This window comes from Gekko japonicus, unplaced genomic scaffold, assembly GCF_001447785.1.
Source record: "Gekko japonicus isolate JY-2015 unplaced genomic scaffold, Gekko_japonicus_V1.1 scaffold641, whole genome shotgun sequence".
Taxonomy (NCBI): Eukaryota; Metazoa; Chordata; class Lepidosauria; order Squamata; family Gekkonidae; genus Gekko; species Gekko japonicus.
Genome location: NW_015177027.1, coordinates 465918 through 477166, shown reverse-complemented (window position 1 = coordinate 477166; position 11249 = coordinate 465918). Strand labels below are relative to the sequence as shown.

General features: G+C 49.9%; 1 protein-coding gene across 1 annotated transcript in view; it reads right to left on the bottom strand.

Annotated features, from left to right (window-relative positions):
- LOC107124383 (hyaluronan synthase 1-like) overlaps positions 1-11249 on the bottom strand; it is a 28469-nt gene that overhangs the window by 8474 nt on the left and 8746 nt on the right. The window lies entirely within an intron of this gene.

Below are 11249 nucleotides of genomic sequence, written 5' to 3'. Positions count from 1 at the left end.
TCTCCCATTGGTGTGAAGCACAGAGACCACGAAGAAGATAAACAGGTTGCTTACCAGTAACTGGTGATCTTCGAGTGGTCATCTGTGCATTCACACCACCCGCCCTCCTTCCCCTCTGCTGTCAGCTCCTGAATTTTTTGATAGGTGTTGATTGGCGGCGGTGCTTTGAAGGAACTGGCGGGATGTCCGCGCCCGTCCCTCTGGGCATGCTCGCTGGGGTTCCTGCGCATGCTCAGTGGGACCCGCGCGAAAATCCTTTGAAACATAGCTTGCTACAGCACCGGTCAGGTCAGCGCAGGCGCACTAAACCCATTGGTGTGAATGCACAGATGACCACTCGAAGATCACTAGAAGGTGATTGGTTAGGTGTTTCCTGGGCTAGTAACACGATTGGATGGATTTGGATCCTAGCCCAGGATGAAGCTTTACATTACATTTCAATTAGATGTTTCACAACATATCATGCATTCAAGGCAGTTTTGAATACACTACAAAATCTAACAGCACAGCTTGCAATCTTTATTAGTGGAAGGGAGCAAGAGTCCAGTAGCACCTTAGTGACTAATAAAATTTGTGGCAGGGCAGGATCTTTCAGGCGTCTCTGCTCATTTCTTCAGATACAGCTAGAATGTGAGTCCATTTGTCCCTATATCTTGGAGAGTGAAGTGATTTCAGATGCCAAATGATAATAGCAGCCATTGGTAATGAGAAGAAAGCTAGGTTTCAGTTCAGCCCCGGAGGATGCATTGAACTCCATTATCAGTTGCAATTCATCAGACTCTCTTTTTTCTAATCTTCCCTTGAAATGCCTTTGTAAGAGTACTATTACTCTTAGGTCAGCAACTGAATGCCCTGGAAGGTTAAAATGTCATCCCACTGGTTTTTTAATGTTGTGGTTTCTTATAGGTGTAGAAAGAGTAAGAGTCCAGTAGCAAAATTTGTGGCAAGGTATGAGCTTTCGTAAGTCACTGCTCACTTCTTCAGACTTATGTCCATTTATTCTTTGCATCCTCCTGGACTAAATCCTCCTGGACCAAACTGAAATCTAGGTTTCCTGTCCCATTACCAGTGATGATATCTCCACGCCTACTACCCTTCTGCATATCACACCTAATCCAATCAAGCTTATTGCCATTTGGCATCTGAAATCATCTTTATAAAGTTTATATCTCTGGTACCTCGTGTTGCATTTTACGGCACACACGGTCTGGCCCGGCAAAGTGACATTTCTGTCAGATCCGGCCCTTGTCACAAATGCGTTTGACACCTCTGGCCTAGAGGTTAGTTGTAATTCTGGGAGGCCCCATTCTGGAAGCTGGTACGCTACCTATTCTCACAGCTGACCCATGCAGAAGCAAGAATTGCAAATCTCCAGGTGGGGCATAGAGACCTCTGTTGTATAAATAGATTTCTAGCCAAAAAGAGAAGTGAAAATGAGGAGGATTGTTCCTTGATTTTAATTGCAGTCAGGGGTCATTTCCTGCAGGAGTGCACAGGAGCGGAGCTCCAGCAGTAAAGAGCCCAGGGGGCGGGAGCATGCAACAAGCCCCACCCCCTGCTCCCAGCAGCCCTCAGTCAGAGCAAGAAGCAGCCAGGTAAGTTGCAGAGCTGCACCCGGCCCCCCAGCCCAAAAAAGTTCAGTGGCAACTTTAAGACCAAGTTTTATTCAGGTACAAGCTCTCTTTCCTCTGCGAGGACAGATCTGCATGTCCCCCCCCCCAAACAGCTAGCCATCCAAAACAGTCCAGTGGAGCCTGAGCAGTGGGTGTTGCCTTCTGACACACGCCCAGTGAATTCAGGGGGTGTGGCATTTGCAAATAAGTTATGCTAATGAGCTCCTGCACCTCTTTTTCTACGAAATGACCCCTGATTGCAGTTAAAAACACCTGAAAACAGGCCAAACAAGCCTATCAAAAATTGGCTGCCTTTTGAGCACAATAAGGAAGTACATGGGATTTTGTACCCAGAATAACATAGCTAAGAAGATAACATTCAGGATTCATAGTTGGTCACAAAATCACAGAACATCATCCGAGTAATAATTCACTCATTGGTCAGATACAGAAAAAGGAGTGCCTACATGATATCCTAAATGTTTATTTAACCTCACCCTTAATAATAATACCTCAAGGATTCTTCGTACCCAAACAAAAAGTATTTTTTTCCTGATACGAAACTAAAGCCCCTTGCTGCAGAGTTTTACCCCAAACAACTAAAACCATGAACTTTATACTTCAAGCAAATACCTCTACTGAAAAACCTATCTTCTGCTGTAAAAAGGTAAAGGTAAAGGTTCCCTTGCTCGAAAGCCAGTCGAATCCGACTCTCCGTTTCAAAGCAGAAGAGCCAGCGCTGTCCGAAAACGTTTCCGTGGTCATGTGGCCGGCATGACTAAACACCAAGGCGCACGGAATGCTGTGACCTTCCCACTGAAGTGGTACCTATTTATCTACTTGCAATTTCTTGCTTTCGAACTGCTAGGTTGGCAGGAGCTGGAACTAGAGATGGGTGCTCACTCCATCATGCGGCACCCGGGTCTCGAACTGCTGAACTACTGACCTTCCACAGCCTGCAGCTCAGCGTCTTAACCACTTGAGCCACGGCAGCTCCTATCTTCTGCCGTACGAGCAAAATAACGTTGTTTTCTTGTCTGCTAGCATCAGCTAAAAAGATACTCTTAACCTACAAAAGAGAGGCCCTACCACTTAATAGGCTCTTATTAAATCCTAATAAAATCTCCATAAAACCAGAAAGATATAAGTATATGAATAATCTGAATTAAAAAATCATTATATATCCCCATCCATACGGCACCTCCAAGAATTACAAATGATCCCCAGGCTACAAAGATTGGTCCCCCTGGAGAAAACGGCTGCTTTGGGGGATGGACTGCAGGGCATTTTACCCTGCTGAGCTCACCTCCTCTCCCCCAAACCCCGCCTTCCCCAGCCCCCAGCCCTCAAATTTCCAGGAATTTCCCTACCCAGAGTTGCCAATCCTCCCAGGACCCCATCCCCAAAGATTTCAAGAACCGCTGTGCTCCAAGCGCGGCTCTCGCCTGCCTTCTTCTCTGCCTGCCTTCTTCTGAGCTGACAGAAGAAGGCAGGCAGGCAGGCAGGCAGGCAGGCAGGCAGGCAGGCAGGCAGGCAGGCAGAAAGAAAGAAAGAAAGAAAGAAAGAAAGAAAGAAATGGTAGAGCAGAGACAGACAGGTAAGTTAAAAGAGAAAGCTGATTGACTTCAGTCTTAGAACTCTGCACACATCTGGCCTGGGGGGTTAATCTGGGCCGGCCAGAGTAACCCCTCCGGTCTGGATTAACCCCCGGGGTTACTCTGGCCTGGCCCGGCAGGGGTTACTCCGGGCTAGGCCAGAGTAACCCCGGGGTTACTCTGGCCGGGGGGTCATTCCGGCCTGTTACAGTGGGAGTAACAAGGCCAGGAGTAGGGAACCCAGGCATGCTTGCCTGCCCACCTGCCCTTCCCTTCCCTTCACTTCTCCAGCCAGCCCCACCACAGCGAGTTGACTGGGGAAGGGAAGGGCAGGCAGGCAGACGTGCCCCCTTTCCCCCCTGAGCCTCTCCACTTTTGCGGAGAAACTTGGGGAAGTGGGGAGGGGGATTTAAATGCCTTTCTTTCCCTTCCCCATCTGGGGAAGGGGAAGAAAGGCATTTTAAACATGCCTGGGTTCCCTGCGCGATCTTCTTCATGGGCACTTTGTCAGGGTGTGTGGCATATGCAAATGAGTTATGCAGATGAGTTATGCAAATGAGCTCCTGCGCCTCTTTTTCTACGAAATGACCCCTGCTGACAACATTGGGCTTGCCTGGACTTTCCAGGTCAGGAGGGTGTTTTGTTTTTTGGTTTCTTAGCTTGGCTCAATACAGAATGGGGGGGCGCATGCATCCACTGTGGGGAAGACGCCCCCTTCTCGAGGCAGCATTTCTGAACAAATCTCCAAGCAGGTATTCCAAGCAAATCTCCAAGGCTGTCGCACAGGTGACAATGGAAACGTTTTTGTTTTTGTTTTTTATATTTATTTTATTTTTATTTATTTATTTATTATGAGATTTCTATCCTGCCCTACCCAGTGGCTCAGGGCGGCTAACAACAACATACAAATACTAAAACAATAAAATAATTTTAAATACAATAAAAACTGGTGCTTCAGTCTATACAATCTATACCATTTACAAAATGCTCGGCGATTATTTGCTGCCTATGATCTTAATAATGAAAGCGTCCCAGCGCAAACAGACTAATCGACCTCCATAGGTTCTGGTCGATGGACGATACAGCGGAGTTGGTGTAGCGATGGTGGTGGTGGTGGCGGCTCCTACCCAAAAGCCTGGTGGAAGAGCTCCGTCTTGCAGGCCCTGCGGAACTGCACTAGGTCCCGCAGGGCCCGGATCTCCTCCGGGAGCTCATTCCACCAGGAAGGAGCCGCCACCGAAAACGCCCTAGATCTCGTATGGGCCAACCTCACAGCACGGGGGGCTGGAACTACCAGACGATGGAGCATCCCCACGGCCCCTAATTCAAATGTAAAACTTTACCCTACAAGGGCTAGAAGGCAGATTGAATTTTTAAATTGGCCGTCTTCTGCATTCGAGCCGAATGACGTTCACGGCATTCCCACGTGAGGCCTTGCAGGTGAAGAAAGCCTTCTTGTTTGGCGCCGCTCGTCAAAAATGTTCTAAGCGGCTGACACCTCAGGGGGCCCACCTGGAGGCTGCTTACATGACAGGCGGCTTGTTCAAAAGCCCCACTGGGTATTCTCTTCATTGGGGGAAGAGTTTTTCCTCCCTCTATCGAGTTGCCGGGGAAAACTTGGAACCCTCATTTAAAAACCAGGAGGCTGGAGAGTTGGTCATGAGGAAGCGTGGAGCTGACTGAAGATGAGCTCGAAGGGTGGAGGCCAGTTAGGGATGCCAGCCTCCAGGTGGGACCTGGGGATCCCCTGGAATTGCAGCTCATCTCCAGACTACAGAGATCAGTTCCCCTGGAGAAACAGTGGTTAGGAGCATGGACTCTAATCTGGGAGAACCGGGTTTGATTCCCCACTCTTCCACATGCTGCTGCTGGTGTGACCTTGGGTCAGTCACAGGTCCTTTCAGAGCTATTCTCTCAAGAGGAGTGTCTGTTGTGGGGAGGGGAAGGTAAAGGAGATTGTAAGCCGCTCTGAGACTCTGAGTGAAGGGTCGGGTATAAATAATCCTCCTCCTCCTCCTCCTCCTCCTCCTCCTTTTCTTCTTCTTCTTCTTCTTCTTCTTCTTCTTCTTCTTCTTCTTCTTCTTCTTCTTCTTCTTCTTCCTTCATCTTCATCATCAGTGGGCAGAGAAGGGGAAGGGCGCCCTGGAAGTCTCTGCCCACCCCCCCCGACAACCCCTGCAACTGGCCCTGATTCAATGGAAGGCAAAACCAGGCCCATAGGGGGCACTGGCTAATTGAATTAAAGGAACACCCAGCTCCTTCCGTGACCTGCCACCACTTGGGGAACTTGGGCTGGATGGAAAGTTGTGGGGCCTTGCCAGTAGGGCAGGGGGCCTAGCCCTGAGATGCCCCACTGTAGCTATGGGCCTGGGCAAAACGCAATCCTTTCAGAACAGTCACACACACACACACACCCGTCGCTCTGCTCCTCGTCCTCCTCTCTGTTCCAGAGAGACAACAGTCCACCAGGCAAAACTGGATGTACTGAGTTGGAGGCCAACAGAATGATGGCCAATGAGGTGAGAGGCGATCCTGTCACCTCCTTACCAGACGGCTACGGACCTAGTGTCATCCATGGCGGCGCTGGGGCTCTCGCAGTTTGTTTCGGCCCCCACGCATCGGGCCGGTCACACGCTCGATTTGAGCTTTGCAGTGGGGGGTGGAGGTGGGTCAGATTACTGCTGAGGCAGTGCCATGGTCCGACCACCTGGCCCTAAAGGCCCATCTGAAGGTTCCACCCCGACCCTTAGTAGGGGGAGAGCAGATTTATGCTCGCCCGCAAGCCCAGATGGACCCGTTGTGGCTCCAGAGGTCTCCGCGGGATATTAGACCCCCCGGCGGCTCGTTAGATGAACTAGTGGAGGACTGGCATGTCCGGCTCTCCACAGCCATCGACGAGATCGCACCCAGGCGTCCTCTCCGGACTCGTCTTAGGCGGGCACCCTGGTATACCCAGGAGTTGCGGCAGCTGAAGCGAGAACTGAGACGACTAGATTGTAAGCCACTCTGAGACTCCTTCAGGTAGTGAAGGGAGGGGTATAAATCCAATCTCTTCTTCTTCTTCTAGAAGAGTGCCCCTGGGAACTCTCTGTCCAGGGCCCCACGAAACCTGAAACCAGCCCTGACGTGGTGTACAACTGTGCATGTCACCCTGGCTGTTTGCATTTCACAATGCGCAGAAAGCATGGAACTTGGGGCAAGAATTCAGCATCCTAAGAATCCCAGTATTCACTTTAAACCCCCCTCCAAGTTTCTAGCCCCCATGATTGCGAAACATGTTTTTGCAAGCAATATCTCTGAAGCCAGTGAGCAGGATTTCCAGGGGCTGAAGTTCTAGTCTCCTGCATCTCTCTTCGCTCCTTCCTGTGATTAGCAGCACCCAAATTAGATATGCCCAGGGAGGACAGAAAAAAAATATCAATGCAACTCTGCTTAAGCATCATCATTTATACAGGTCTCGGGGTGCAGTTTTAACTGACTTTTTAAAAGCTCGAGGGGTGCGGAGGGCTGTTTGCTTATGAGATGCTGCCTGACAGAATTCAGCCAGGAGTAAACGGAGCAGGCCCAGGGAGAGAGACTATTGTATTACACGGAAGCTGGAGGGCTTTGCTTTTATTGCTTGGGATTTATAAGCCATCGCTGCTTTGTCAGTTCAGGGCACATAATGACACTCGCCGCTCCTGTTCAGCTTCACGAGAAGCCGCAGAGACAGATCTCTGCAGTTTCCATTTAATCAACGGGGCAGGGAGGTTGAGAAGCTGTTACTTTGATCTGGAGAGTCCTTGATAGCTAAAGGAACTCGGGAAAGCAGTGCGGCCTTCCCTGTTCTTTTCCCAGAGAAGGACGCTTCTAAAGAGATTAGCGAGTGCAGATCTGTCTCTTCCGCTGATATAAAGAGGGGTGCCTACTAATGCCTGAGGACCGAGGCATGCCCGGGGCTCTGCAGTGGGGGGAGTGGATGCCACTGTTCTGCCCACATCCAACTGGCAGGGTGGCCAGTTGGCCAGAAAACAAGGGTTTATTGTAGTGTTGTAATGGGGAGGGAATTCCCCCCCCCCCGAAATTCACTTTTTTAAATAATATAGTCGAAGAAGAAGATTAGATTTATACCCTGCGCTTTACTTGGAGTCTCGGAGTGGCCTACAATCTCCTTCCCCTTCCCCTTCCCCACAACAGACACCCTACGTGGGGCTGGGAGAGCTCGAAGACCGCCCTTGAGAGAACAGCTCTGAAAGAACTTGTGACTGACCCAAGGTCACACCAGCAGCTGCATGTAGAGGAGTGGGGAATCAAACCTGGTTCTCCCAGGTTAGAGTTTGCGCTCCTAACCACCAATGTTCCCTCTAAGCTGAGCAAGAATTCTGCTTTGCGAGCTACCGGCATTAAAGTTCTGAGCCAGCGATTTGGCGGCATAAATTAGCCTGCACTGGAGCCATTCTTCCCGAGCTAAGACAAAAATGTGTGAGCCGGAGAAACAATGGGCTAGCTCACACAAACTCAGCTTAGAGGGAACACTGCTAACCACTACACCAAACTGGCTCTTTTGAGTCTTCTCATTCTCTTTTAAGAGATGGGTTTCTCTTACATTTCTGTTTGATTTCCAGATTTACATTAACTTCAGCCCTTGCAGTTGTTTTTACACACCACCAGGTGGTGCTCTAGCAGGAGGACAGGAAGGTTCGGCCAGATACTGTCTGCCTCAGAGTATCTACAGAACGAAATTCTGAATTCTTTCAGAACCTCCCTCCCTGCTCCTCCTCCCTTTGAATTCCTCTTTGCACAAAACCGAATTGATTAAGACCTGACTCCAGATTCCTAAAAAGAGGAAAAGAAATGGATCTTTGGTATTCAGGGAGAAATGGGGTACAGGCAGGGCTATTTTTGGGCAGGAACGCACAGGAACGGAGTTCTGGCTGGCTTCCAAGTTGGCCATGCCCAGTAGGAACTCATTAGCATAATAGGCCACACCCAACATCAGAAACTCATTAGGATTGGCTACATTAGAGGTATGTGGCCTAAAATGCAAAGGAATTCCTGCTATAAAAAAGCCCTGGGTTTTGACAACAAACAAGGTAAACAGAATAAGAAGCAAAAGGTGGGTGTGGCTGGATGAGCACACTTCTGGTAACATGGGGGTGTGGCCTGATATGCCAATGAGCGGTGCAATCAGGGGTGTGGCCTATTATGCTAATGAGTTCCTGCTGGGCTTTTTCTACAAAAAAAAGCCCTGGGTAGAGGGGAATTAAGAGTGTTTCTGTCAACAGCACTGTATTATCGTACTTTTTGCTTGAGGAGGGTTGGCATATTTTTTTTTTAAAGTGGGACCCTCTTTTCAACTTACTGAACTTCTAAGGGGACCTGCCTGCAGAGGCAACACATGCCACTCCCCCTCTCCCGGACATTTTTTTTTTTTTGCAAGTCAATTAAACCTGGACTTGTCTAAAGCCATGAGGAGGAGACGGAACTGGGGACAGCCAGCGCAACAAGACCTGAGCCGACCATTTGTTCCCGTTTCCCGGGTAATTTAAAGCTGACCAACTTGAGAATCTCTGTCTATGAGCTGGGAGTATGTCATGACAAACACCTCTTCCCCGCTTGTCTTCCTATGGTTGCCAACTTTGGGTAAAGAAGTTCCTGGAGATCTAGGGGTAGAGCCTGGGGAGGGCAAGATTGGGTAGACGAGGGAACTCAGTGGGGTATGCCTTGAGAGCCAGTTTAGTGTAGTGGTTAAGAGCGGCAGACTCTAATCTGGGGGAACTGGGTTCGATTCCCCACTCCTCTGCATGCAGCTGCTGGTGTGACCTTGGGTCAGTTACAAGTTCTTTCAGAGCTGTTCTCTCAACAGCAGTCCTCGAGAGAGCTCTCTCAGCCCCACCTACCTCACAGGTGTCTGTTGTGGGGAGAGAAAGGAGATTGTAAGTCACTTTGAGATGCCAAGTGAAGGGTGGGGTGTAAATCCTCCTCCTCCTCCTCCTCACCAGACCCTGCCCTTCCCAGGACCTGCCCCCTAAATCCTATCCTTAATATGACCTTGGGTCAGTCACAAGTTCTTTCAGAGCTGTTCTCTCAGGAGCAGTCCTCGAAAGAGCTCTCTCAGCCTCACCTACCTCACCGGGTGTCTGTTGTGGGGAAGGGAAAGGGAAAGGAGTTTGTAAGCTGCTCTGAGACTCCTTTGGGTAGTGAAGGGTGGGGTATAAACCCAATCTCCTCTTCTCTTCTTGGAGTCCACCCTCCAAAGCAGCCATTTCCTCCAGGGGAACTGATCCCTGTTGTCTGGAGATGAGTGGTAATACTGGGAGATTCTCAGGCCCCACTGGGAGGTTAGTAGCCCTGTATCTCTCGGTTACTCTTGAGAGTCCCTTGGACTGCAAGAAGATCAAATCAGTCAATCCTAAAAGAAACCAACCCTGACTGTTCCCTGGAAGGCCAGATACTGAAGCTGAAGCTCAAATACTTTGGCCACCAAATGAGAAGGGAGCACTCACTGGAGAAGACCCTGATGCTGGGAAAGATTGAAGGTCAAAGGAGACGGGGACGGCAAAGGATGAGATGGTTGGACAGTGTCATTGATGCAACGAACATGAAATTGAGCCAACTTCAGAGGACAGCGGAAGACAGGAGGGCCTGGCGGGAGCTGGTCCATGGGGTCGCGAAGAGTCGGACTCGACTGTGCGACTGAACAACAACAATATCTCGGTTCCAAGGCAAATGCATAAACTACATTCACCATGTCTATATGGTCAAAATGTCTTACCTTTGCTTGACTTCAGGCGGCCGAGGAGCGCATTCTGGCTTATCTGCAGCTGAAGCAGAGTCCTGCGTTCTTGGGGGCAGGAAGTGGCTGTCTATCAAATATGACTTGCTGGGCAGCTCAAAGGCAAAGAGGCAGCATGTGCAAAACCTCAGGCTGCCCTCTCCGTGTCTGATGTGCGCACACGGAAACCCCCGCTCCATTCCATTTGATGTCTTTGCACCACTCGTTACAAACGCCTTCCCTTATGCTCTGCGCAGGATGGTCAGCTCAACCGCAGAGGGGCCAGAAGGAAACCTCCTGACTCATTTGTACCTCCAGCTACAGCGGAAATGAAAAGGTGTACAATTCTCGGCGCGGGGTAGGGGGATTTGGGTTTCGGGTCCCTCCCTGCAAACTCTAAGTGGGAGCAACCCCTCCCCCCCTGAATCCTTCAGAGTACTAGCAAGAAACCATAGGGTCATTGCATGAACGTATATACCTTTAATAGCTTTTAAATGCAACAGTAGAAGCGCAGAATTAATGACATAATAATAGACCGTGCCAAACGACATAATATTAGGTATCCCAAGTGCATGGAGAAGGGAGGTACAAATCCAAAACTGACTTAGAATAGGTTATGTTGTTAGAAAGTGTCACTGGGTAAAGGCGCAAAGTTTAGAATTCAAGAGGCCTGGGTGTTGTTGAGACCAGGGGAACCATGTAGAGGGTAAGAGGCATGGACCAAGTAGAAGGTAGAGGAACCATGTTGAGGGCGAGAGGCTGGACAGAGGACAGAGGAATCATGTAGAAGGCAACAAGCATGGACCAAGTAGAGGGTAGAGGAACCATGTTGATGGCAAGAGGCCTGGACCAGGTAGAGGAATCCTGTGGAGAGCAAGAGAACTGGACCAGGGTGAAGGCAGAGGAACCATGTGGAAGGCAAGAGGCCTGGACCAGGTAGAGTTTAGAGGAACCATGTCGAGGGTGAGAGGCTTGGACCAGGTAGAGGAACCATATGGATGGCAAGAGATCTGGACTGGGTAGAGGGCAGAGGAACACTGGGGCGGGTGAGAGGCATGGACCAGATAGAGGGTAGAGGAACCATATGGATGGCAAGAGACCTGGACTGGGTAGAGGGCAGAGAAACACTGTGGCGGGCGAGAGGCCCGGACCAGGTAGAGGAACCATATAGAGGGCAAGAGGCCTGGACCAGGTAGAGGGCAGAGAAACCATGTAGAAGCCAAGAGGTCCAGGCAGAGGCACCACGTAGCAGGAAAGAGGCCTGATCCAGGTAGAGGACAGAAGAGC